Source organism: Schistocerca nitens, chromosome 7 (assembly GCF_023898315.1).
Source record: "Schistocerca nitens isolate TAMUIC-IGC-003100 chromosome 7, iqSchNite1.1, whole genome shotgun sequence".
Lineage (NCBI taxonomy): Eukaryota > Metazoa > Arthropoda > Insecta > Orthoptera > Acrididae > Schistocerca > Schistocerca nitens.
This window is the reverse complement of record NC_064620.1, coordinates 232,167,913-232,195,391: the sequence shown is the minus strand read 5'-3', so window position 1 is coordinate 232,195,391 and position 27,479 is coordinate 232,167,913. Positions and strand designations below refer to the sequence as shown.

At 45.4% G+C, this 27,479-nt stretch overlaps 1 protein-coding gene across 1 annotated transcript in view; it reads left to right on the top strand.

Moving 5' to 3' along the window:
- LOC126195546 (putative transcription factor SOX-15) overlaps positions 1-27,479 on the top strand; it is a 283,454-nt gene that overhangs the window by 65,108 nt on the left and 190,867 nt on the right. The gene's annotated exons all lie outside the window — the stretch shown is intronic.

Sequence of the window (27,479 nt, the reverse complement as noted above, 5' to 3'; positions counted from 1 at the left end):
AGGTTCTCGCCAGGAAGCTAAGAGCCAGGAAATATACTCCAGACTTTTACACTAGGAATACAGTTGCCCACCTTCTATTCAACAGTAAAGATAAGATTCCACCTTTAAACGGAGAACTTCTGCAATCTGTCTGACAAATTATACGTAGGTCAATCAGGTAGGTCTAAAAATGCTATACTGAGTGAGGTTGAAAGGAGTTGGAGTTTGAAAAATAAAGACTCCACATCTGTTGAACATGCTCTGAAAGAATGTTGGTCATATGGTGTGAAATTTGATGTTCTCCATGTACGAAGTAAAGGCAGAAAACTAATATTAATTGACCTGGTCCTTAATGACTGAACACAGTTCCATTACTCACCGTTATTAAAATAGCAGTCAATTATTATTTCTCTCGCCGTTAGATAATAAGCTTGTTATAATTGTTCCATACCCATATGCCATAGATTTTTTTCTGCCGCTCCCGTTATCGGTCTGTTCGTCACATTCACCAGTTCGTCGATATGACATACTAGCCTGTGCCATTACTAACTTGTAAAACATTTTTGCGTTATACATTCACATAGTTTCCATATTTGAATGTAATGTAATAAAAGAGTTATTTGTTCAGAGTCTCTTTTACATATTACGTTGCGCTTGTGTTTTGTATCGATATACTCATAAAATGTCACATATCTTTGTACAGCAATCTTTGTACAGCTGTGAATTCTCGCTGAGGTTGTGAGGACTATCTCTTTAGTGCTAACTCATCTGACTGTGGCCTAAGAAGTCGAAAGCTGATTAATAACGAACTATGAAATAAATATTATTGTGGAAAATTAACACCTTGTATTCAAGTAATTAACAACCAAATCTGTTGTCATTAAAACAAATTGGCATGCTCTACATTTAATGTTCTAGTGTATACTTGATATTTGTGTGGGACACTTGCGTTCTCATAAATCTGAGCCAAACTACGCACAGACGCAAACTGAGTGTGTTTACATGGTGCGGGTCTTGCCACTGGCGCGCATTCTGGTCCCGGCGCCGTTCCTCCCACACAGTGGCGTAACGCGGCCAGCCTCCCGCTGTAGATAAACACGGAGTCAGTCGATCCATCTTGCAAGCCAGACACCCGCCCGCTACGTTATTGATGGCTTGTCCGGCGGAACTGACAGCAATTAGCAACAGACGCACTAATCTCACCGCGCTGGGTCGCCGTCCGATAGATTTGGTGAAGCGTATGTCGTCTGCAAATATTTAAGGCTAGATAACGGCGTGGAAAAGTAGTGCCGAAGAAGAGTGTGAGGGAAGAGATTTGGCAGAGTGCCAGTACACTAATGTTCTGTTTTTCACCTGTCGTAATACAAACAACATAGTGTGAGGTCAAAGTAAGTGACGAAATGCTACCAGCTGGCTACTTGTGACAATGAATCTGTAATATTCGCCTTGTGCCACCGGCATCCCAATCTGACTTACTGTTAGAACAGGCACAAATTTTATATTTGTAGCTGCCGCTGTGAACTACTCTCTGAAATCCGGTAATTATGTACAGGGAACTGTAGCGCTAACTACGATTACATAACAGATTTAATGATTAGTAAGCTAGTGTTGTTGTGTGGTCTTGAGTCCCAAGACTGGTTTGAAGCAGCTCTCCATGCTACTCTTCTCTGTGGCAGGCTCCTCATTTCCTAATAACTACTTCAACCTACATCTTTCTGAATCTTCGTACTGTATTCATTTCTTGGTCTCCGACACTTCCCTCCAATACGAATTTGGTAATCCCTTGATGTCTCAGAATGTGTCCTATCAACCGGGTCCTTGGGCGACAAATTTCCTTTCTCCTTAATTCTATATAATACTTCCTCATTAGTTACGTGATCTATCCACCTAATCTTCAGCATTCGCCACTTGCACCACCTTTCCAAAGCTTCTATTCTCTTCTTGTCTAAATTGTTTATGGTCCATGTTTCAATTCCGTACATGGCTACACTTCACACATCCAGAAAAATTCGAAAACTTAAATCCATTTTCGCTGTTAACAAACTTCTCTTCTTGAGAAACATTTTTCTTGCCATTGCCAGTCTACATTTTATGTTCTCTCTGCTTCTCCCATCATCAGTCATTTTGCTACCGAAGTATCAAAACTCATCTGCTACATTTAGTGTCTCATTTCCTAATCTAATTCCCTCCGCATCACCTGGTTTAATTCGGCTGTATTCCATTACCCAAGTTCTATTTTTGTTGATGTTCATCTTATATCTTTCGTTCAAGACATTGTCCATTCCGTTCAACTGCTCTTCGAAGTCTTTTGCTGTCTCTGACAAAATTGCAATTTCATCGGTAAACCTCAACATTAATTTCACTTCCAAATTTTTCTTTGGTTTTCTTTAGTGCTTGCACAATGTACAGATTGTACAACATCGATGATTGGCTACAACCCTGCCTCATTCGCTTCTCAGCCATTGCTTCTCTTTTATGTCCCTCGACTGCCGTCTGATTTCTGTTCAAGTTGTAAATAGCCTTTCGCTCCAAGTAATTCACTACTGCATCAAAGAGAGTACTCTATTCAACATTGTCAAAAGCTTGCTCCAAATCTACAAAAGCTATAAACGTAGGTTTGCCTTTCCTTAACCTATCTTCTAAGAGAACTCGTAGGGTCAGTATCGTCTCGCGTGTTTCTAAACTTCTCCGAAATCCAGACTGATCTTCCCTGAGGTCGGCTTCTACCAGTTTTTCCATTCTTTTGTAAAGAATTCGTGTTATATTGCAGCCATGACTTATTAAACTGACAGTTCTGTGCTATTCACACCTACCGGCACCTGCTCTTTCTTGGGAATTGGAATTATTACTTTCTTCCTCAAATCTGAGGGTACTTCGCCTGTCTCAAATATCTTGCATACCAGTTGGAAGAGTTTTATCATGGCTGGCTCTCCCAAGGCTATCGGTAGTTCTGACAGAATGTCGTCTAATCCTGGGGCCTATAGTAAATGTTAATTATCGCAATGCAACAGACAGAAATTCAGTTTTCCATTCATGGCTGCTTGTTTTTTATTTTCTACAAAAAGAATAGTTTTTTGATAACGTCTCAAAAAGAGTGGAGGAAATCTTACTTCGAATGTAAGTCAAAGCTGTAAATAATCTGAAAGTTAACTGTGGACATTACAAGCAGATAGTTGTATACAGTTAACTTCTTGTATTGATTCCTTTTGCGTATATTCCGGCCAACAGGCTAGTAAACCCAAAGATATCTATGTAGTGTGCACGTGCAACATAGATACCGAGTAACAAAGCTATTGGAAGAGAGGCGTTCGTTAAGAAAGACCCCAATACATAGCACCTAAACGTCTGTGTGTTGATCCTAGTAATAGGACATCGTGCTATTGATGGGTTGAGATGCTTTGCGGTAGTTCCTCTGGGAATGAATTGCGGAGAGGGCTAAGATACCAGACTGATCGATGCACGAACTACGGTCGCTAATAATTAAAATGTCCGCCCAATAACTCTTAAAATGGGTGTAAGATGTACAGCTAAAATATACTTACTAGAAGTGAGCTTTGGATGCGTGGCTGAAATCTCGAACATTGTTCGATGTGCTGGGAAAAAGTGTGAATGTCCTGACCAAACACGCAACACCACAGGGAACTATGAAGAACGTTCGTGATGTTGATGTTACATTCTTGCCCATCTAGACCTGTGGACTGACCCCCACAGTTGATTAGTTATTATACATACTGCATTTCATTGTGAGATCCAATGGAATATGCAAATCAAATAACTACGAATGATGTTTGATCTTACACTTATGCGCCTAGCCACGCTTGCGGACACTCCGCTATGAGCTGGAGGCAGATATCTGGCAGGAAATGAACGAATGATAGACACGATGATTTTATTAAAAACAGGTGTATAAGTATCTAGAAAACAGTTTCATGTGTTGCAGAATCGTTCACTAACATTTCCCCGTTAAACGGAAAAAATGTTTGGATGTATTAAACATTGCAACCCGGATCTTTATGTATATGATTTGATAAACAATGAGCCAGGACGCCATCAGTGTCGAATATGTCTACCTGTAAACATTTGTTTTTGTTACATTACTTTTTTAATTCCTGATTGCCTTCATTCACTAAACGTATTTTTAATCAGATAAGAAACGTCTAATACAATTAATATCAGCAGACCTAGAATGTCTAAGAAACTTCTCACAATAAAAAAAATCGGAGTGCAGGTGTTTCCATCGTGAGTTTAAAAAAAGGTAGGAAAATAAGTGAGTAATTTCGCCGTCCCAGTTTCGTCGGAGATGAAGAAACATTGTCTTTTTACCGGGATGCTTCTTCTCTCTCCATGCTGTAATTCTTGCCACATCTTTGTTATTGATCAATAGCCAATCGGTCTCGGAACCAACATCGCAACTTTTATGACTTTTTGAGGCACAGCCGATGAGGAAATCAGTTGATAGTGTCACCTTAGAATTTTCCCTGTGATGTGTTCTGTTACAGGTGTATCAACAACAAAAAGATACAGGACACGGCGGAAATAGATACTTCACCTTCCAGAGTTCGTGCGAGGCGCCAGTCGCGCTAGGCTGCACCGGTATTTCTGCTGTCAACGCTTGATTGATTAGTTTATTGCCAGAATATTCTAGTTGACGCTGTTTAGATTAATAAACAAAATTTAAACTATTCTTATTAGTCTTACGTGAAAGATCGTCCCGTTCTGTTACCGCTTGTTAGCGTATTGCTACGTGCAGCCGTAGTACCTCAAATCGAAGGTAATAACATTAGGTTTTAACGTTCCTTCAATGTCATTAGAGACGGAGCGCAAGCTCGGAAGGAGGAATGGGCGGAGAAGGCGGTGCCCTTTCCAAGGGAACCATCCCAGCATTTGCCTTAAACGATATAGAAAAATCATTGTAAATTTAAATCTCGATGGTCACATGGGGATTTGAACGGACGTCCTCCCAAGGCCTTAATTCGTCCTGTAGTACACAATACGTACGGAAGATCTGCAGTTAAATCACCTTCAACATTCCTTTGTTAAACAGTAAGGAACGTAAGCAGCTCGTGCGGACGATAAATAAATTAACAAAATTCGTAAAGCAGCAATTTAGAATTAACTTGCTTGATCATAAGGAGCATGCCAGCAAAATTGAACTACCATATTCATTCAGTGTATACTCTGTAAGTTTTCCGTTATGCCCCCACAAGTCATTTCTGACTAAAGCTGACATCATCAACGCAGGCGCGATTTCAGTACTAAAGAAGGAACGGAACGTTTCTGTACAGGGGCCTTTCAATATTTTGACTCTAATAGGTTTTGCAGTAGTGTGTGCACAGATTCCTGGTTTCTCAACATGAAGGACTTTTATTTCGTGGGTGTTTCCAAACTTGATTGCTTCAAAAAATATCTACAACTACACTCCGAAAACTACTTTTTGGTGTATGGTGGAGGGTACTTTGCCTACCACGTCACTTCAACACTTTTCCCGTTAGTTGCGAATGGTGCGCGGGATATGCGATGGCTATTCGGAAAGTAAGGAACGATCAGTCGAAAGTAAGGAACGATCGTTCGCGCGATGGGAACCATACTGAAAATTCGATGCAGGTTTGCACAGATATGCGGGGCAGTGTCTCTAGTACGTTCGTAGATAGCGTCACGTCGCTCTTCTCAGTTCTGAGCGCACAGTGAGCGCGTAATGCGCCTAGAAAATAGTATCTTTCTCCAAGTATGGGTGCATGCCGTAAGATTTCGCCGTTTTCGTGCATCCCCACATAACGTATCTGTCATGCAGTTCCTTCATCATGACAGTTCTTGGCTGCACACCGCACGGGCAGTGAGGGCGCCCCTGCAGCGTTATCGATGGGAATTGTTTGATCGCCCACCGTACAGCCCGCACTTGGCTCCCTCTGATTTTCATCTCTGCTCAGATGAGCCGCTGGCTATGAAGACAGCATTTTTGCACAAGCAACGAGCTGCATCCCAGCGTAGAAAATTGTAGGAAAGCACAGGAGGGTGCCTTGTACGACGAGGATACTGGAGAGCTGGTACAAGGCTACAACAGATGTCTAAGTCACAGCGGGGACTACATGGAGAAGTAGCTGGAAGGTGTAGCTAACTGTTGCACTCGGGTTTCCATTTCGTGACCAATCGGACCCTACTGTCCGAATAACCCTCGTACTTACGGGTGGAGGAGCAGTGTAATGGTTGACTCTTCTAGGAACATACGGTTGGGTTGGGGTTGTTTGGGGGAAGAGACCAAACAGCGAGGTCATCCGTCTTATCGGATTAGGGAAGGATGGGGAAGGAAGTCGGCCGTGCCCTTTCAAAGGAACCATCCCAGCATTTGCCTGGAGCGATTTAGGGAGATCACGGAAAACCTAAATCAGGATGGCCGGACGCGGGATTGAACCGTCGTCCTCCCGAATGCGAGTCCACTGCGCAATCTCGCTCGGTCCAGGAACTTACGCTCTTGCAACTTTAACAGTAAACAGTGCAGTGATGGACATTGCAGCTTCTGCCGCAGAAGTTTCGTGAGCATGTCCGTGAAACTTTCGCACTTAAAAATAAAACAAATCTTCGACAAAAGGCACTGTTCTTCTTTGTATGTTGTATCAGTACTATCTGGTATAGGGGTCGCAGACAGTAGTACTCTAGAACCGATCGAAGGAGAGCTTTGTACTATACCTTCTTTGTGGGTAGGCTACACTTACTGAGAATTCTTCCAATGAATCTATGTCTAGCATCTGCCTAACCTGGGACTAATTTTGTGTGGTCTTTCCACGTTCTATTGCTCCGTTTGCATATACCCAGATATTTAATGGATATGAACACTTAAATGATTTTTGGAAAATCGTGTGGTTATAAGGGCGGAGTATAAGCAGTTCTCGAAAAATTTCACGGATGAAACCCTTTTAGCCACGTGATGATGAGCAGCATTATTTGCGAAAAGGTAGCATGAAGAGAAAGCCGTTCGTCGTCCTACGATCCGGGAAGATTACACCGAGAAGAGCCCAGGTCTTAGCGTTGCCTTCTCCTCTCGCCAGCGGCAAAGTACTGGTGGTTTACTTTATAGACGAGGTCGATAGAATTTCCATTGCTAACTAGCTTCGGAGCAAGTGCGGCCGCGGCGGCGGCTGAGGCTCGCGGCGTGGGTCGTGATCGCGGCAGCCTTGGGTTTGGTTCTGTTTTTTTTCTCTTCAGACCCCGGCGGCTCACCGCGAGGTGACAACCAGCCAGTTACAAGCTCCGCGTCGCGACAAAAACCGCGGAAGCTCCGCCAGCGCTTTGTCCGGCGAGTGCCCACTAAGGTCTCGAGAGGTGCTCGAAGAAATTCAGTACTTATTAGGACGACTAGGTTGGAACAGAAGCATGCTATCCTTACATTGCATCTGATCAGGTGCTAACAATTATTGCCAAGACGTTCGATCCTTACACGGTTCCTAATAGTTTTTGCTCCCCAATGTACATCCTTTCGACCACAAAATCTATTACCATCATCATAATATATTACTTACGTTCCAGCAGTAAGTGACGATACAAGTAGTTCTCTCAAATACGATCTTGCCAACGACAGCTACACAATGCACTAGCACTTTTCAGGGACGCTCCTTCCAGGAAGCGTCCGGCAACATTTGTCTTTCCCGTATATAAGGGGCAGTCAAATGAAACCCGGTCACTAGTGTAAAATAACGGTAACGATTTTATTAACTCAAAAATATAGTTATACACAGTACACATACTCAAAAATAGTCGCCAAAACTGTTGGCGCATTTGTCGCATTGCGACGCTAGCCGATCGATTCCTTCTTTGAAGAATACAGATTTTTCGAAAGTTCAAGTGTTGATACATTATGGTGTGGGCGGTGCCCATGCTAATACCCAGTAACTGATGCATCTCGTCCAGGGTGATAGTGCGGTTGTCCAAGACTAAAGCATTCACTTCTGCAACCATTTCCGGTGTGATGACACGATGAGCCGTGAGTATCGTCTTTCAGTGACTCGCGCCGCTCAAGGAATCATTTGCGCCATTCCACAGCACTTGAACGACCCAGACGGTACTCACCGTACAGAGCCTTCATCCGCCGATGCATTTCACGGCCTCCAGTTCCCTCCACCGCCAAAAATCGAATCACTCCTCGTTCTTCCTGCTTACTCGCCCGCATGTTAGGTAGACGACGATAGAGTGTGTGACCACCTTCTCTTCGGCGTGAAACCACACTGGCGATATGCAGCATCAAACGGTGCGCACGCGTCAGTCTCTCTACCAGTAGATGACGCCACCATACCCGCAGTTACGCGGTGTCAGGCAAAGGTAGACGCACTGACCAGGGGTTCATTGGAATGAACCTCATACATACCGCGAGATGATGATCAAGGGATAACAAGGGAAATTCCATTCCAGGGTTCGATGGACCCTCCTGTCAGTTTCTACACAGAATTCGTCACCTACTTAACTCCCATTTTAATCATAACATACGAAGAGATTTGTATGAGCACAGGTCATATCCATTTACAAGAGCTTAGCCGAAGTGTTCCACAAAAGTACCGTCCCTTCTCACTGACGTTCCCTCTCATAGAATCCTCGAACACATGCGGCACTCGAACCTAATGCGGTATCTGGAACAGAATGACCTCCTCCCTGCCATCCAGCATGACTTTTGGAAACACTGGCCATGTGAAACGTAACTCGCGATTTTCTCAGATGACAATCTGAAAAGAACTGGACTGACACATTGAGGTGGACGCAGTATTCCTTGACGAAAAACATTTGAGTCAGTACCTTATCAACGTATATTCACGAAACTACCATCATATGGACATCAAACGAAATTACACTCAGTGAAATGACAACGTATTTGATTGTTTAGGCAGATACACTATTCTGGCGCTTTACAGAGCACCTTTTTATGTAATTTTTAATATTCTTCTGTCAATGATATTGAGCAACTAACGCATTTAATAAAAATAGAAGAAAATACCGATCCCCGTACTGTTAAAGGGTTTGTGTCAGTATAGACCTATACTGATTCAGGGAACTAGTTCGACTGTTGAGATTGATGCAGAATATGATGCACATTCAGATGTAAAATTAATGATCGCCAGCGTTTCAGTTCCTGCGTTTACCTCTTAAATGTATGAAGTATTTCCCCTTGATAAACACCAAAATAACGATATTATAACAATAGCCTCTGTCTCGGACGTTCCAGGTGGTAGATGGTAGACATGAGACTTTTAACGAATGGATTTCTGGTCCATAAAACAAAACAAGAAACTACAATATAAAGTGTCGATGAGAGGATGATAGCGGGAGCTGGAGATCACAGACTAAAAGAATTGTCGATTTAATGAAAAGATTTTGGTACCAATCAGGGTACTAACTTTCCGTCACTGAAGAAAAAGAATATACAGTTAATTTAGACTTGTTGCGAATAATTTCGGTTCTGAGAAACACACGATTTTCTTTGTGACTCAGTATATCTACTGCGGCATTTTACAAGTGTGCTAGGTGTTGCTATGAAACGTTTTGCAGGAACACTTTTCCCTCGCTAGTACGCTATTAGGAGTGCAAAAGAACAACAATAAATTTCAAGAACATAGATATTGCTGGCAAAAAAATGAGAATTAAATTATTTTACCGGAATGGTTTGCAGTGCCACGCATATTAAAGCTAAAAAAGAGCTAGACGCTACATAGTAAAGGAGGCGTACAGCGTTCACAACGTAGCCGACAGTAATGTAGAATTGATGGAGTTATAAATATACACTCCTGGAAATGGAAAAAAGAACACATTGACACCGGTGTGTCAGACCCACCATACTTGCTCCGGACACTGCGAGAGGGCTGTACAAGCAATGATCACACGCACGGCACAGCGGACACACCAGGAACCGCGGTGTTGGCCGTCGAATGGCGCTAGCTGCGCAGCATTTGTGCACCGCCGCCGTCAGTGTCAGCCAGTTTGCCGTGGCATACGGAGCTCCATCGCAGTCTTTAACACTGGTAGCATGCCGCGACAGCGTGGACGTGAACCGTATGTGCAGTTGACGGACTTTGAGCGAGGGCGTATAGTGGGCATGCGGGAGGCCGGGTGGACGTACCGCCGAATTGCTCAACACGTGGGGCGTGAGGTCTCCACAGTACATCGATGTTGTCGCCAGTGGTCGGCGGAAGGTGCACGTGCCCGTCGACCTGGGACCGGACCGCAGCGACGCACGGATGCACGCCAAGACCGTAGGATCCTACGCAGTGCCGTAGGGGACCGCACCGCCACTTCCCAGCAAATTAGGGACACTGTTGCTCCTGGGGTATCGGCGAGGACCATTCGCAACCGTCTCCATGAAGCTGGGCTACGGTCCCGCACACCGTTAGGCCGTCTTCCGCTCACGCCCCAACATCGTGCAGCCCGCCTCCAGTGGTGTCGCGACAGGCGTGAATGGAGGGACGAATGGAGACGTGTCGTCTTCAGCGATGAGAGTCGCTTCTGCCTTGGTGCCAATGATGGTCGTATGCGTGTTTGGCGCCGTGCAGGTGAGCGCCACAATCAGGACTGCATACGACCGAAGCACACAGGGCCAACACCCGGCATCATGGTGTGGGGAGCGATCTCCTACAATGGCCGTACACCACTGGTGATCGTCGAGGGGACACTGAATAGTGCACGGTACATCCAAACCGTCATCGAACCCATCGTTCTACCATTCCTAGACCGGCAAGGGAACTTGCTGTTCCAACAGGACAATGCACGTCCGCATGTATCCCGTGCCACCCAACGTGCTCTAGAACGTGTAAGTCAACTACCCTGGCCAGCAAGATCTCCGGATCTGTCCCCCATTGAGCATGTTTGGGACTGGATGAAGCGTCGTCTCACGCGGTCTGCACGTCCAGCACGAACGCTGGTCCAACTGAGGCGCCAGGTGGAAATGGCATGGCAAGCCGTTCCACAGGACTACATCCAGCATCTCTACGATCGTCTCCATGGGAGAATAGCAGCCTGCATTGCTGCGAAAGGTGGATATACACTGTACTAGTGCCGACATTGTGCATGCTCTGTTGCCTGTGTCTAAGTGCCTGTGGTTCTGTCAGTGTGATCATGTGATGTATCTGACCCCAGGAATGTGTCAATAAAGTTTCCCCTTCCTGGGACAATGAATTCACGGTGTTCTTATTTCAATTTCCAGGAGTGTATATTGCAACTGAAGATGAGGAAACATGCCAAACGCATATTGGTATAAATAAAGCTGGATAAAGAGTGCTTGGTTTGCCTATTCTTCGCGTAATATATTCCTCAACGCGAAGTTCAATCAAGATTAATGTGAATAAATTAATGTTAACATCCGTTCTACGAATGGAAGAGTAGTAAATGGACGGCAAAATGATGAAGAAAAAGGCTAACTAGAATGAAGAGTGGATAATTTTTTAAATGAAAAGGGAGCAAAACAGAGATGGTACTTGTTTCATCGCATTATCTGTATAATAAAAATGGTTGGTATGATTGTGACTGAAACGAAACAAAGCATTTCGAGTTGAAATATATGCCATTGCTCGTAGAAATATTTTTTCCTGGTTTTCGCTTCAAAAAATACGCGGAACACAAGGGCGCCTAGATGGGAAGGCTGGTTGACGAGCCTTGTGCCGGCTCGGCCCTCAGCAGGGTGCAGAGGCGAGCAGCAGCTAGCGGCTAGAGGCTAGCTGGTAGCTGGTAGGAGCTGCGGGTGCAAATAGCGCGGCGTGGCGCGCCTCGGCAGGTATTTTGAGACGGCGATCTAAATCCACGTCCAGCGGGCGGCGTGCGGCGGGCTGTCCTGTGTCGCGGGCCATCACGATTCGGAAAATTAATTTGATTTAGAGCCAGCGCCGCCGGCAGGTATTAATAAACGCCCGGCGCCGCTGCCAGGCGCATTGTTTCCGCAGTTTTACGCCTTCTCTCCCTGCCGCAGAGAAAGGGAGAGCGAGAAAGAAGGATACCGGGAGAGTACATGCGGCGAACTGTGACAGACAGACGCACAAAGCGCGTCAATCACGGCTCTACGAAACCAATGGCTGCCCGAGTACTACATGGTTCTGAACAAGAAACTTTATTGTTCTCAATGGGTTATATACATCCATTCTCCGCAAACCTCTGTGAAGTGCACGGAAGATGGTATGGGCCATCTTACCGCGTGCTAGGAAAGCGGGAACAGTGACCACTTTCATCCCAACCAACCCCTTAACAGCGTGTTCGTCCACCTGTGAAATGCAAAACGGCACAGCGTGACATGGATTCGACAAGTCCTCGGTAGATTCCTAGGAGTATGAGACACCTGATGTCTACGCACAGGTCACGTGACTTCCATAACTTAATGGTCGGTGGTTTTCAGGCGCGCAGCCGGCGCCCTGTATCGTCCCATACGTTTATCTTCCGGTTCAAATCACATGAGTTCACGATCAAACTCCTCAAACCATTGAAGCACTAGTGTGGCCTTTGAGATGGAGAGTTCTCCTGCTGGAAGATGCCGTCGCACCAAGCATGTAGGGATGTAGGTGGACCGCAAGTGTGTTCACATTGTACACGACTATCCTCTCCCCCCCCCCTCCCTCCTCCCACGGCATAATACTGCCTAACTGGCCTGAGTCCGCGGCAGGGTGCATGTTTCGAGCAGCCGTTCCCTTGGATGACTTCTCAGTCAGACACTACCGTCGACGTAGTGTAACCCTAAAACGTGACTCATCCCACAAGGCGACAGACTTCCATAGTTCCACGGTCCAAACACGATATTCCCGTGTCCACTGCAACCGTAAATTAACGATGAAGTTGGGGCGACATGGGAACACGTGTTCTGAATGGTGTTCCCCGAAAAACTTGTGGCTGCACCAGAGTTGTTTTCGGTCGTTAGGCGTCCAACAGATTGCCGCCTATCCTGCGTGACAAAGAGGGCAAGCTTCAAACCTTCACGTTGTATGACGACGGTTGGACAACCAACACCTTGAAACTTCCTGGCGGATTAAAACTGTGTGCCGGACCGAGACTCGAACTCGGGACCTTTGCCTTTTTGCCTTTCACGGGCAAGTGCTCTACCATCTGAGCTACCCAAGCACGACTCACGCCCCGTCCTCACAGCTTTACTTCCGCCAGTACCTCGTCTCCTACTTTCCAAACTTCACAGAAGCTCTCCTGCGATCCATGCAGGACTACCACTACTGAAAGAAAGAATATTGCATAGCCATGGTTTAGCCACAGTGTGGGGGATGTTTCCAGAATGAGATTTTCACTCTGCAGTGGAGTGTGCGCTGATGTGAAACTTCCTGGCAGATTAAAACTGTGTGGCGGACCGAGACTCGAACTCGGGACCTTTGCCTTTCGCGGGCAAGTGCTCTACCATCTGAGCTACCCAAACACGACTCACGCCCCGTCCTCACAGCTTTACTTCCGCCAGTACCTCGTCTGCTACTTTCCACTTTCTGTGAAGTTTGCAAAGTAGAAGACGAGGTACTGGCGGAAGTTCGTATCAAATGGCAGCAGGAAAGGTTCGTTTAACCATTATACCATCTACCTCATTCCCTTTCGTTGTCCAACGAATCTAGCATTCCATCTGTAATTACCTCGGCCTGGACATTCAGATTACTCATCTTGTTAAATGGATGTCGAAGTCGGAACAGAGCAGTAGTTCTGAGCCGCGAACTGGAGGCGTCCGCTCCACCCGGCGAGACGTCCGGATTGTGCGGGCGGACACAAGAAGCGCGGCAGGTGAAGCGCTGGACCGTCGCGGCGGGTATTTTTATCAGAATTAGTTGGGGCCGTGGGAGCGCAAGAGGGGACTTGTGTACACTGCCACGCCGCGCTGCGACACAATCGCTGCCCCGTCATCGCCGCCTTGCCCCCTCCGTCACGCTGGTGGTCCGCCGTCGCATATCGCCGGCGAGCACCACCTGCTTACACCTGGTCACCGGCCTAGGTCGCCATCACTGCTACGGATATCGCTACAGCCCGCGAGTGTGGTGGCACTCGACCTGGAAATAGGCTGCCACAATCACGGAGATCAGAGAAAAGACCGCTTAGGTGGTAGGGAGAGGACAGTAGCCTATTCGGGCATTAGACGTGTAGCTGAAAGAAGGGATCGGTTGATAACACATCCTAAGACATCAACGAACAGGTAGTGTAATTATGGAAGGGAACGGGAGGAATGACGTGGACAGGGGCTAATGTACTACAGTAACGTAGGTCAAGTGAATGCAGGCTGCAACAATTATGCAGGGATGAAGACGCTTGTGCAGGATAGACTGTCATGGAGAGTTGCTTCAAACCTGTTTTCGGACTGAAGACCACAAAAAGAGACAAGTTTCAGTTTTATGTTTACTACATTAGAGGACGTTGTGGAATAGCAACAAGATTTATCAGGTAGTTATAATTAAAGTGCAGCTACCCACCGAGATCAGTGTAGACTGTAATTAACGTACGGCAGCGAAACTTAGTAGATTTGCTAATGCGTTAATGCGGAACTGATTAACTCTGGGAAGAAATTAGTTCCAGTTTCGGCCACTAGGTTGAGATCTGGCGCTGTACAACATCTCGTACGACGTCTCCATTGCTCATATTGAACAAACTGCGTAAGCGGCGGTTAATAAAAAAACCAAAGTCATGCCTTTCTCACTTGTTCAACCTTTTCTGCCCACGACCCATACCTAATCCATTACAAAGGATTTTTTTTTTTTTTTTTTTTTTTTTTTTTTTTTTTTTTTTTTTTTTTTTTTTTGCCAGCGTAAAGTTGTTCCTCGTGAACGCATGAGAATATCTGCCAAGTTTCACTGCCATACGATAATAACAGCCCTCAATGGACTTCTGTGAGAAGCTGCACTTTAATTGTAGCCACCTGGTACTTGGTATACTTCATTCTGAAAACGGTGCCGTAAGTCTTTCAGACTGATTGCAACAAAGTTAGCAACGTACATAGCAGAGTTAAAAATTAGTATGAAATTATCCTGTGTGCTCTAGAAGAGAAGGGACTAGGGTTCTTTGTTAAACGACCAAAAAGTCCTCAGCCCCTTATGAGCCCCGAAACACTGTGGGTGTCACGACCTTCCGACGAGGATCCTAACCACAATCAAGTTCTGCAATAGTCTGACTTTTTATGTGCTCGTATTGTGAACCCTCGTCTGATCGGACACTAAAGCTCAGGAATTAAGCTGACAACGAGGATTCGGCTACGTATCAGTGTTGATGTTGTAGACGCAAGCAAGGTGCACAAGCTGGCTTTCTGATACAGGATAACAACAACATAGAATTCGCGCATGTGAGGACTGTCACACGTCCTGCTACTCTTGATGGCACGGTTATGGCAGTAGAAATCGGGGACCAGTGGCACAGAGGTGGTACTAGCTAAGACGTCAGGAACTCTTGATTAGAAGAGGAGAAGGAAGTTTTAATCTTCCACGTCCATTTGAGGTGGGGAAGAACGAGAAAGTAAACAGATCGTGTCCTTTTCAAAGAAACCATCCCGGAATTGACTCCAAGCGATTTAGGGTAATCACTGAAAACGTAAATCAGCGTGGCCGGATGAAGATTTGAGCCGTCTTCCAACCAAATACGAGTCCATGGCTTTAGCCACTGCGCCACATTGCTCTGCCGACTCAAGGAGTCGTTCCATAAACGTTATTGTGACGTACAAACCACGTAATGGTCAAATACATCAACGTCATTCATACGAGACATTTTTTCTTGTGAGCGTGTTCATTTTACATTTTCTATTATTATTTTTATTTTTTCCCTTATTACTAAGAATAAAAGCTGTCCCCTTTCTGTTTCTATCTATATTTGTTTGTTTTTGTCTGTTTGTGATCGATTTAAAAGCACGAAAGGCTTCATCTTCAAGCACATAACGTGATTATCGATACAGTTATTATACATTACTATGATATACACTGAAAAGCACTCTTTTTATTTCAAATCGATCGCAAATAGTAAAAAGCAGTAAATACAGCTGGTTGTACGTAAAAAGAGAGTAAAATGTTTTTACCTCCGTAGTAAGATAGCTACCAGCTGACGTTCCTATTTCTTGCAGTTCTATGGAAACGGAATAAAGAAATACGATTCCTTGACCCTAACAGCGCACGTGCTCTACACTCGGCGTGACTGTTCGGTCTCGAGTGTTCCCAATTTGGCTGCAGCAGGAGGAACGGCAGTGTAGTTGTCTGATTGAGGACACGCTGCATTCTTTGCCTAATCGAGCGGAAATGCTTCCGCTCCAGTAGCTACAACGTTCGCAGGAGGCTCGGAGCAAAACCATAGTGTGAGCAGATTAAGCGAGCGTCTTTCTTGTGGGTGTGGCTGCGCTGTCTTCTCGGCAGCTAACGCCATTTGAAGAGATAAGAATATTTAAACATCAGTAGCCCAAACGCCCAAGACTGAAGAAATCTCCTATCCGCTGCTCTTTCCTTCCTCGTCACTTAGAGAGAGAGAGAGAGAGAGAGAGAGATAGCGGTTTAAGTAGTGTGCTGTCCGGAAGTTAGTTTGTGTGAGGCGGAGACATTTGCATATAAATTACAAAGAACTGCAGAGACGTTCCAACAGACCTTTTCCGTGGCCACTTAGAAGTAATCAAAGAGCTGTAGAAATGTAGGCGTCAGTCATGTACAACGTGAAGCCATCTCTCCCCGACGTACTGACACGGCTTGAAGGTCTGAACAGACATTGTGCCAAACAGCCACTTCGGCGGTCCTTGCATTCACCAAGAGAAATGAGAAAGGGAATAACGCAGAGGTTTCAAACCGATACAACTCTGTGATGTTTAATTCACCACCACTTAGGCAGCATTATCTGTCTGTGTCAGAGGCTCGGCCTGTTCTTTGGATGAATGATACTGTTCTCATTAAATTAAAACTGAGCTCACATTCCCGCCTATAATGACGCGAATTAATGGTTTTATGCAAATAACTTTCGCCTCCGATTTTTGTGAGTGATTGATGGTTTCCTCATACCCATTGATATCCTCCGTTGTTGTATAGAAGCTCACCACGAGGGATGAGACGTTAAAGTTTCCTTCTGCTTTAGTACCCATTACAGTTTCAAGAAGTGGTATAAAATGAGAATGTTAGAAACACCTTGCTGGAGTACAAGCGCGAGAAACACGAACGGAAATGGATGCAATGCATTTACATATATGCTGCCAACCAGCGGGCATGTATTTCTGCGGCACATAATATTACTACTTTATTCTGATACTCTTTAAAATAAATACAGAATTTATAATATCTGACGCTCCGTGGTTGCCTCGTTCGGCAGTGTTTCACGTACAGGCACTCGAACATACCCGAAGTGCGTTATGTGAAAAGAAAGCAGTTGAATAAAGTGTATTCTAAGAGTTATCGGTGAACGGAGAAAACGGTTCATTCTCTTCAGCCATTAGGGTTCCATCTTGAAACTAATAAATCAGGTGTTAAGTCATCTCGCTGGTTTTCTTCAATGAATAGGCCTAACTTTGAAGCTTACTATGGGGAGGACAGAGGAAATAGTCCGATCTCTAATATGGACAACTAAGGACGGACAGGGAGGTTAGAGTTCAGCGTACTGTAGGTTTTGAAGTTTTTAGAGCACTAGCAAAGAGAGGATGTGGATAAAAGGGATTGGGGGCTTCAGCGTAGCTTTGATGGCGAGTTTTTTGAAGGAACTATTTCAACGTTCGCTTGAAGAAATTTATAGAAGTCACGAAAAGTGTAAATCAGAGTTAATGAACTACAGTTTGGCCTTCCACTTTCTGAATGCATATCCAGATGTAATCTAACGCAACAGTTGAATGACTCCTCCTCACATTCTCGTAAGTACTAATGCATACGAGACATGATATGACAATTGTAACGTAAAACTGTTGGCGAGAATTCTTCCGGGTTTTATGGCCGTGGTCCATGGAACTCTTCTATCCCTGACGTTTCGTCCAAAGCTACGTTGGACATCTTCGGAGGTGCTGCGGGTTGTGCAAGACTCAGCATAACCAGGAGCACCTCCGAAGATGTCTAACGTATCTTTGGACGAAACGTCAGGGATAAAAGAGTTCCATGGTCCATGGCCATAAAACCCGGAAGAATTCTCGGCAGCTGTAACGTCCGGTCGTGAAAGCCTTCATTGTATGATTGAAGGTAAAACTGTGTTCAACCGTAGATTCCATTTGTTTCTTATTTCATTTCATTGCTTATGTTTTTCCTGCTACATTCCTAAATTTATTTAGTCTTTCTTGTTTTCTTTTTTCATTTGATTCTTTTTCCGAACTGCAATATTTACTTTATTGGTTGCATTGTTCGGGAGTTCTATTTCGCCTGTTTTGTATTACTGCGTCTTAGAAGAAGTGAAATAAAGGCTTTTTTCATCTAGGATGTTTACATATGTTTAACCTGTAAGCAATTTATTCGCGTCCTGTGCTCTGTAATGCATTAAAGATGACGGCCTAACGCAGATAGAAAAGTAAAGTTGTTAGGATGGATCAGTGCACAATTAACATTCTTAACTACAGCCAACGTGATGCACCAGCCGCTATAATTAGTTTCTTTTTCTAGATTTGCATTGAGGAAAGTTTTCATCGAAATGCTTGATGGATCGCACAGATTACCTCATAATTGTCACAGACTAACTCTCCTCTACAACCTGTCAGACTAGGCAGCATACGCTCATTATTCACTTGTTTTTTATCTCATCCCATTATCTATATTTCGTCGCTAATTAGATTCTTTACATAGACGTTAAAAACGTCACATCCCTCTGCTCGTGCAGTAATAGTCGCAGATTTTTTGAATATAAATCAGTACTGGGGGTCTGCGAAAGTCAAGATGTAGGAATGCCAGAGATTCCTCCGTAATTTATGGGCGGCAGGACGAGAAAAGTAGAGCAGGTGGCGTCCTTGAGGTGAGGTGCAGACATTTACCGTCGACTGACGGAAGAACCGGATGTCCGTCTGCGCGGCCTGGCCTTCGCTGGCCACACACCACACATCAGTAGGAGCGCTCATTAGCCGGCTGAGATTTAACTTTGCTCTGCATCTCTCTGCGAGCACCAGACGTTCTCCTATGAAACGGTAGTTAGGAATCTGACTAAAAACTGCTCTCACAGACAAGAGACAAAGACCACTATTTCTCTTGCAGCGTAACATCTGAGTACATTAGCACTTTTAGCTTGTATAAAACTGAGCGTCTGAGGCCGCACTGCCATAGTCCAACAGAGATATTTTTTACAAACATTCAATACATTTTTATAGCATTTTTTATCGCTATGAAACCTACATAAGGTAAAAATAAAAACGCTAGAAACAAGGAATAATTATACTACGGCGACGCAATAAACTAAATTACTATTACCATTACTCCTATTATGTAATGTTAGAAGACATTTCCTTATAAATAAACATGGTGATACCTTAAGAGCCTTCAATTAAAGGGTGTGCAAGGTGGAATGGTCAATATTCAGGTACGTGTCAGGAACGATTATGCTAAGCAAAACAGCCTAGTAAACCCGGGCTTTAAGACGCACACATTAAGAAGTTTGAGAACTTCTTCGCCTTCGGTAGTGCGAAACAGATCTCTTCCACTGCAAGTTCTTTGTTTTGCATATTTTGGCGGGAGGTAGTACGCACCAAAACAAGAAAAAGTTATTTAATAAACGTGGTTCCTAAACTAAACAAATCTCATCTACTGCAACTTCTTTGTTTTTCATATTTTGGCGGGAGGTAGTATGCACCAAAACAAGAAAAAGTTTTTAATAAACGTGGATTCTAAAATGGGTATCTTAAGAACTACAAACACATATTCAGTAGGAGAGGTGTGTGTCACAGTAGTGGTAATGAACAAGTGCTCATAGCGCTCAAGGTATACGTTTTAGAGCCCATGTTTATTAGAAGTTTTTACTTAGAATGATCGTTCCTATCGTATCCTTGAATGTTGATCATTCCTTTATCTCTCCTACGACGACTGCAGTCTTGACGATGGAATTGTATTTTGTGAATTGAGTGTAATCAGTAAGACATTAAAATGAAATACCCAGGAACTTAATTTGACCAGGTGCCTCTTAGAACTCGTCCCTGGCTGTACACCAGACCTATCTCCGATAACTGCAGTAAAACTGCTGGCCTTCTTGAGGGCCGGCCGTGCGGTTCTGGGCGCTACATTCTGGAACCGAGCGCCCGCTACGGTCGCAGGTTCGAATCCTGCCTCGGGCATGGATGTGTGTGATGTCCTTAGGTTAGTTAGGTTTAATTAGTTCTAAGTTCTAGGCGACTGATGACCTCAGACGTTAAGTCACATAGTGCTCAGAGCCATTTGAACCATTTGAACCAAGCCTTCTTGAGGACAAGAGAGAAGTGGCCTGGAGCAGAAATACGGGCTCCATTCTCATAAAAACCAAATATAGAATAGTAGGTCGTTTCGCTGACCACATGTCAAATCTGACGTCCAATTCTTTCTCGCGAAATTTTAAATGTAAATTCAGAAATGCTCAGAAGTCTGTTTTGATATCATAGACAGGTGATCACTACTTGTTATTACTTGAAATACATTGAGAAATTTCATGAAACACATTTGCGATTAATTATTACGTTATTCCACAATGAACAGTATGACACACGCGTAACAGCGGATGTAAAATGAATATTTTATAACTTCCGACATAATCAGTGTAGACCGCAACCTGGATACAGAGATCGATTGCAAGTCGGGTTTGGTCAAGGTCTAAAAAGTTCCTACCTGTACAGGGACCATGATCTGTTCTTTATCGTGCTGGTCCACAGGAACTACTCGAGGTGTCATGTGTTCCGAGCGTCGTCGTTTCTTACCAGTCTTTAGTATTCATGCTTCAGCGATTTGCCCTTCTTGCTTGACTCGGTTTTATCAATTGTACGTTTAATTTAAGATCTTCTCCAAATGGGGACAGTAAACCTTCGGAAGAATGCCTCAGAAGAGATAACGAACGTACCCAAGACAAAGTCTGTATAAAATTTTCTTGTGTTATTATTGACTGATTATCATATAGCAAGCGCTTAAAAGTTTACAGAAATATATGAAATTGTTGTTTACTTTAGTTGAAAAAAGTTCAGCGTACTAATGAGTAGGCTGATGAAACTCATTGACGCATTCTATGTACTGTAGAATACACGAACCACTAACAGCTAAAAATGATGTCTTTCCTTGTACGTTCGCTTGTCATGACTGCATTGCTGCGTAAGTTGAAATACGTGTTACACGCGCAAACAAAGTTGACACTCGGCTCAGCGTCTGATGGGAGCGACTGTATATGGGACATGCCATTACAGTCGCTCCCAGCAGCCACCGCGCCGAGTGTCAACATAGTTTGCGGATACAGCATAATGCGTCGTGAGGCACGTTAGTATTCCGAATCGGGGTCTCCCTGCTCCAATGACAGCTAGCCTAGCATTGAAAGGACTAAGTTCCGTAACATCCCACTCTCTCCGTCCCGAGAAGGAATGGGAGATGAGTAAATGAAGAACGACCGGTGAGGGATGGATCACTGTCAGGTCAATAACGGTCCGCGGTGGGCGGTCTGTACATCGCTGGTATAGACTAATGAGTACTAATGTGTCGTAAGCAATGCTCCATTGCAGATTCACCGGACTATGGCTGATACGGCAGTCACCCCCCCCCCCTCCCCCTCTGACGAACGCCCTCTGCAGGTTTCGCTCTGTGGTTACTTTTTACCTTCTACAATTGGTCTTCTTTGAAACGTTTCTGGCAGTGTGCAAGGTTGTCAGTTTTCATACTAACTGGCGACAGACGCTGGCGAAGTGAGACGTCGGCTTTACGAGGAACGGCGTCTTTGTCCGCCAGGCGACACGTGTGATAGCAGCGCAACCCACGGAGGCCCCCTCCTGTCCGCTCCGCCTCCGAGGAAGTCCCGCGACGCGGTGAGACGAGAGGCGATGGCGGTGGCGCAATGCAAGCCTTATCTGCGGGGGCGGGGGGCGGCTAGCCACTGCTATCGCCGCTGCCCGGCTTCCAGATAGCGAGCTGCAGCCGGCTGTGCTGCACCAGACCTCTCGCCTCGAGTATTCTAGCAGGTGTGCGCTGCCTGCCGGCGGCGCGAGCGGGCTCTTGAGGAAAATAGTCAATAGCGAACGAATATGGAAAAAATAGTGCCTTATTGGCTCTGAGAACTATGGGACTTAACATCTGAGGTCATCAGTCCCCTAGAACTTAGAACTACTTAAACCTAACTAACATAAGGACATTACACAAATCCATGCCCGAGGCAGGATTCGAACCTGCGACTGTAGCGGTCGCGCGGTTCTAGACTGTAGCGCCTAGAACCGCTCGGCCACTCCGGCCGGCAGTGCCTTATTTAACTAAAGCGAATGTGTGAAGCGTGCCTGCACGAAGTCGTGAACAGCTTAAATCGTAAAATGGACACACACACAAAGAATTCAGCCCGAGACCACGTGTTCTTCAAAACTGTAACTCACTCAGGTACCAAAAGTCATGAGATACCTCCCAATATCGTGTGGGACCTCCTTTTGCTCTGTGCAGTGCAGCAACTCGACGTGACATATAAGACTCAACAAATGGTTCGAAGATTCGTGCATTAAAAAATTAGCCATGTCGCCGTCCATAACTGCGAAAGCGTTGCCGTTGCAAGATGTTGTGCACGAAGTGACCTCTCGATTACGTCCCATAAATTTTCGATGGAATTCATATCGGGCGATCTGTGAGGCCAAAATATTTGCTCGAAGTGTCCAGAATGTTCTTCAAACCAATCGCGAAAAATTGTGGCGCGGTGACATGGTGCATTGTTTGAGAACATGAAATTCGTGAATGGCTGCAAATTGTCTCCAAGTATCCAAACATAACCATTTCCAGTCAATGATAGGTTGACTTGGAGCAGAGGACACAGCCCACACCATTATGGAGCCACCACCAGCTTGCACAGCCCCTTATTGACAGCCCGGGTCCATGGTTTCGAGGGGTCTGCGAGCGCCATACTCGAACTCTACCATCAGCTCTTATCAACTGAAATTGGAACTTATCTGACCTGGCTACAGTTTTCCAGTCATCCAGAGTCCAACCTATATGGTCATGAACCCAGGAGAGGCGATGTCGTACTGTAAACAAAGGCATTCGCGTCGGACGTCTGCTGCCACAGCCCCTTAACGCCAAATTTCGCCGCGCTGTCCTAACGGATACGTTCGTCGTACGTGGAACATTGATTTCTGCGGTTATTTTATGCAGTGTTGCTTGTTTGTTAGCACTGAAAACTGTATGCAAATGGCGCTTCTGTCAGTGAAGGCCGTCGGCCACTGCTTTGTCCATGGTGAGAAGTGATGCCAGAAATCTGGTATTCTCGGCACACTCTTGCCACTGTGGATCTCGGAATACTGAATTGCCTAACGATTTCCGAAATGGAATATCCCACGCGTCTAGCTCCAACTGTATTCCGCCTTCAAAGGCCGTTAATTCTCGTCGTGCGGCCGTAATCACATAGGAAAACTTTCCACGTGACTCACCTGAGTACAAATGATAGCTCCGCCAATACACTGCTCTTTTATAGCTTGTGTACGCGATATTACCACCATCTGTGTATGTGCATATTGCTTTCCCATGACTTTTGTCGTCTCACTGTATATCAACAAATATCCCTGAACTATCCCGAAAAGTAGTTCTTATATCGTTCGTCGTTCATCTCCACTGAGCAACACTGCACTGTGGTTAGCACACTCGACTCGCATTCGGGAAGAGTGGAAGTTGAAATATTTGTCGGGGTATCCCTAAACTGAACGCTAGGGTGCTGCCATCGAAAAGCTCACCGCCCGTGACCTTCCCCTGCCTTGTGTCACCCCGTGCGAGGTGATGCAGTGGTAAGAATGTGGGCTCACCTTCCTGCGAACGGCGCTTCAGATTCTCTTCCGGACATCCAGATGTTGAATTTCCATGTTTTGTATAAATAAATGAAGGCAAATTTTGTGATGGTTCGTTCGTAAAGTCTTCCTCAAGCCCGTGCGCATTTGTCACCGATTTCTTCATCGGCGGGACCTCAGACCCTATTCTTTCTGCCTTTTCTCGTCGAATCAGAGCTTGCTCTCCATGGTTAGCGATCCAGTCGTCGGCCTAACTTGAAGTGCTTTCATAGTTCATACGCAAATGTGACTGCCTAATGTAACAGACGGAAGTCTGAGAAGGCTTAGGTGCAGTGGTGACGTAGTACATTGCAGACGCGGTAATGCTTGCGTGGCTGCGGGAGCCGACGCCTGGGTTAGCCCGCTGCAGCCGCGGCTGGGTGGGACGCCAAGAGATCGCAATCTTCGCCGGGCAGCCCGGCCAGCTGCCACTTGTCCCAGCAGCAGGTGATAAGTCTGCCAGCAGAACTACTCTCTGCCATTTACCTATGCGATTCCCGACGAGAGTGCTAGCTACGACATGAAATTACAACCATGTCACTTGCATGACAGAATTCAGAACAAAAAATTTTACGTGCTTATAAATCGATTTTTGTCAAAGGTATAAATACAATAACAAATAATATCTCTGCTAAAGAAATCGATACTTAACATATCTCTGATATACAAATCGGTCTGTAATACTCATGCAGAAATACTGCAAAACAAAAGTAGATCGCCGGCCGGAGTGGCCGAGCGGTTCTAGGCGTTTCAGTTTGGAACTGCACGACCGCTAAGGTCGCAGGTTCGAATCCTGCCTCGGGCATGGATGTGTGTGATGTCCTTAGGTTAGTTAGGTTTAAGTAGTTCTAAGTTCTAGGGGGCTGATGACCTCAGAAGTTAAGTCCCATTGTGCTTAGAGCCATTTTGAACCAAAAGTAGATCATAACTGAAAAATAACATTTAAGATCGTGTATCGTTAAGTAAAACTTATGCATAGAACAAAAAATGTGTGCATGCATACATGCATCATCAGGATTCTTCTCTAGGCAATAACGGCTGAAGGGAATGGTGACATTCTGATCGTATGTCCCACGGTACAAAATTACATACAGTATCGAGACCTGTAATCTGTATATATAGTTACTGGCCAAAAGTCAAGGTCGATCATCGGCTTCTGAAAGCATGTCTCCGTGCAGCCCAGCAGGAATTGGTTGCTGCTGCTTCACGCCAAAATCAGCCACGATCTGGCTCCACATTTGACCATCGATCGCAGGCGACGTAACATCCATTCATCAGAAACTTGTGGTCGTCCTGTGTGTGTGTGTGTGTGTGGAACCATTCCTCTCTCTGAGACACTGAAGATGCAGCTTAGATGCTGTTGATCGCGGAAACCCGCATTCTTGTAAATCTCCGATACCCTATGACCAAAGTGTCTTCTATTATCATCCCCCGTTCAAATTCAGTTAACTCACGGCGTGATCCACGTCATTACAGACCTATCTGCAATCGTGTTCAGGCATCGTGTCTACATTCCCGCTGTACGCCCCATGCAGGCGTCCTACATGTTACACCTTCAGATGGGGTAACCAGTGCTCTGACTTTGTGATTCGGTTTATAGCGTTTGTGCGGTCTGAAACTTTCGGTATTAATTCCTGTTTCTAGAGATTACTACCTCATAAAAATTCTATATTTGCCTGTCTGATAAACGCATAGGAACCACGCTTCAAAGCAGTTTTGCTGTCTCTGTTTGTGACGAAACTATTTCCATACGCGTGTTTCTTCATTAAAAAAATGGTTCAAATGGCTCTGAGCACTATGGGACTCAACTGCTGAGGTCATTAGTCCCCTAGAACTTAGAACTAGTTAAACCTAACTAACCTAAGGACATCACAAACATCCATGCCCGAGGCAGGATTCGAACCTGCGACCGTAGCGGTCTTGCGGTTCCAGACCGCAGCGCCTTTGACCGCACGGCCACTTCGGTCGGCTTTCTTCATAAAAGACTACAAATCATGTACAGATTGCGGTTTAGGGGCGCAATTGAAAAGTTTATCATTGGAATTTGGATAAGCACAAGATAATAACAAATCTTCCAGGAATTACTCTATACTTTACTACATCGTTTGAATACTTGGAAGTAATAGTTACTGTGCAACGATGTGAAAAGGAACAATGTGATGAAATAAATTACAAGGAAGGCAAATTGAAGTTCTAGATGTGATTAGATTAATCTGTGCAGATACATTGCACCTGTTAGACAAAAAGCATACAAAACGCTTAGTGCGACGTGATGAAAAACGCCGAAGGGGTTCAAATATACCGTGTTAGACTTTTGTGTAGTCTATGCTGACCACGTACGAGTCTAATAGAGAAGCCTGTGAAACTACCTGGGAATTGCTGTGTGAAGGGCGGCATAGTTATGACAAAACGCATTTAGAGACTCGCTTTTCGCGATCGACTGTGCAACGGTGCTCCTGACTCCTCTATCGTTTTCTCTCCCGTTCTTCTAGTCTTCCTGACTCCTTTCTTCCCTCTACTTCTCTCCGCCTAACGTCACGCTTCGTATGTGTGTGGTGGAAGGAGAGATGGGGTGAAGGAATTTAAGCATGGGAGGAGGGAGGCAAGAGGGAGGGAGACAGGAAAAACCAGAGGTCACTCTTGCAGAACTGCCCCTTTCGCTGTGGTGGCTTTTTTAGTCCACACAGCACTTTAAGGCCGGTGCAGGGTTTGCTTTAAATTAAGTCGCGAGTAAGTCACGGCGGAGACAATTAGTCCGTTTTTGCGGGGGCGCGGCGCACGTACGGGCGCGTTTGCGCCGGCTCGGCGGAGGCTCGCGGAGTCCGCCAGCTGGCAAGAACGGGACGGGACGGGGCGGGAGGGGGCGGAACCCACCAGATAAACGCAGATTACTGGCCGGCTGCGCCCCCCTCAGTCACACGGCGGCCCCGCCGATCGCCTCATTAATCACCGCAGAGTGGACCTTCGATTCGGCGACCCGCGGAGGCGGGATCTCCACCGGTACGTAGTATGCCAGCATCATTTTCTCCACTTGTTTTCTGTTCACGGCTGGTACGCAGAAATCTATACTGTCTGTATGGGCCAGAATTTCTGAAATATTAGCCTTGTGGTCGTTAATGGCCATTACACGATTTATATGTTATCGGAAGTGGTATAGTTCTAAACTCATTTTGAAACCTGGGCTCTCAGAACTTACAGTACTGTCCATTACAATTGCTACACCACGAAGATGACGTGCTACAGACACGAAATTTAACCGACAGGAACAAGATGCTGTGATATGCAAATGATTAGCTTTTCAGAGCATTCACACTAGGTTGGCGGCGGTAGCGACACCTACAACATGCTGACATGAGGAAAGTTTCCAGCCGATTTCTCATAACACAAACAGCAGTTGACCGGCGTTGCCTGGTGAGACGTTGTTGTGATGCCTCGTGTAAGGAGGCGAAATGCGTACCATCACGTTTCCGATTTTGATAAAGGTCGGATTGTAGCCTATCGCGATTGCGGTTTATCGTATCGCGACATTGCTGCTCGCGTTGGTCGAGATCCAATGACTGTTAGCAGAATATGGAATCGGTGGTTTCAGGAGGGTAATACGGAACGCCGTACTGGATCCCAACGGCCTCGTATTACTAGCAGTCGAGAT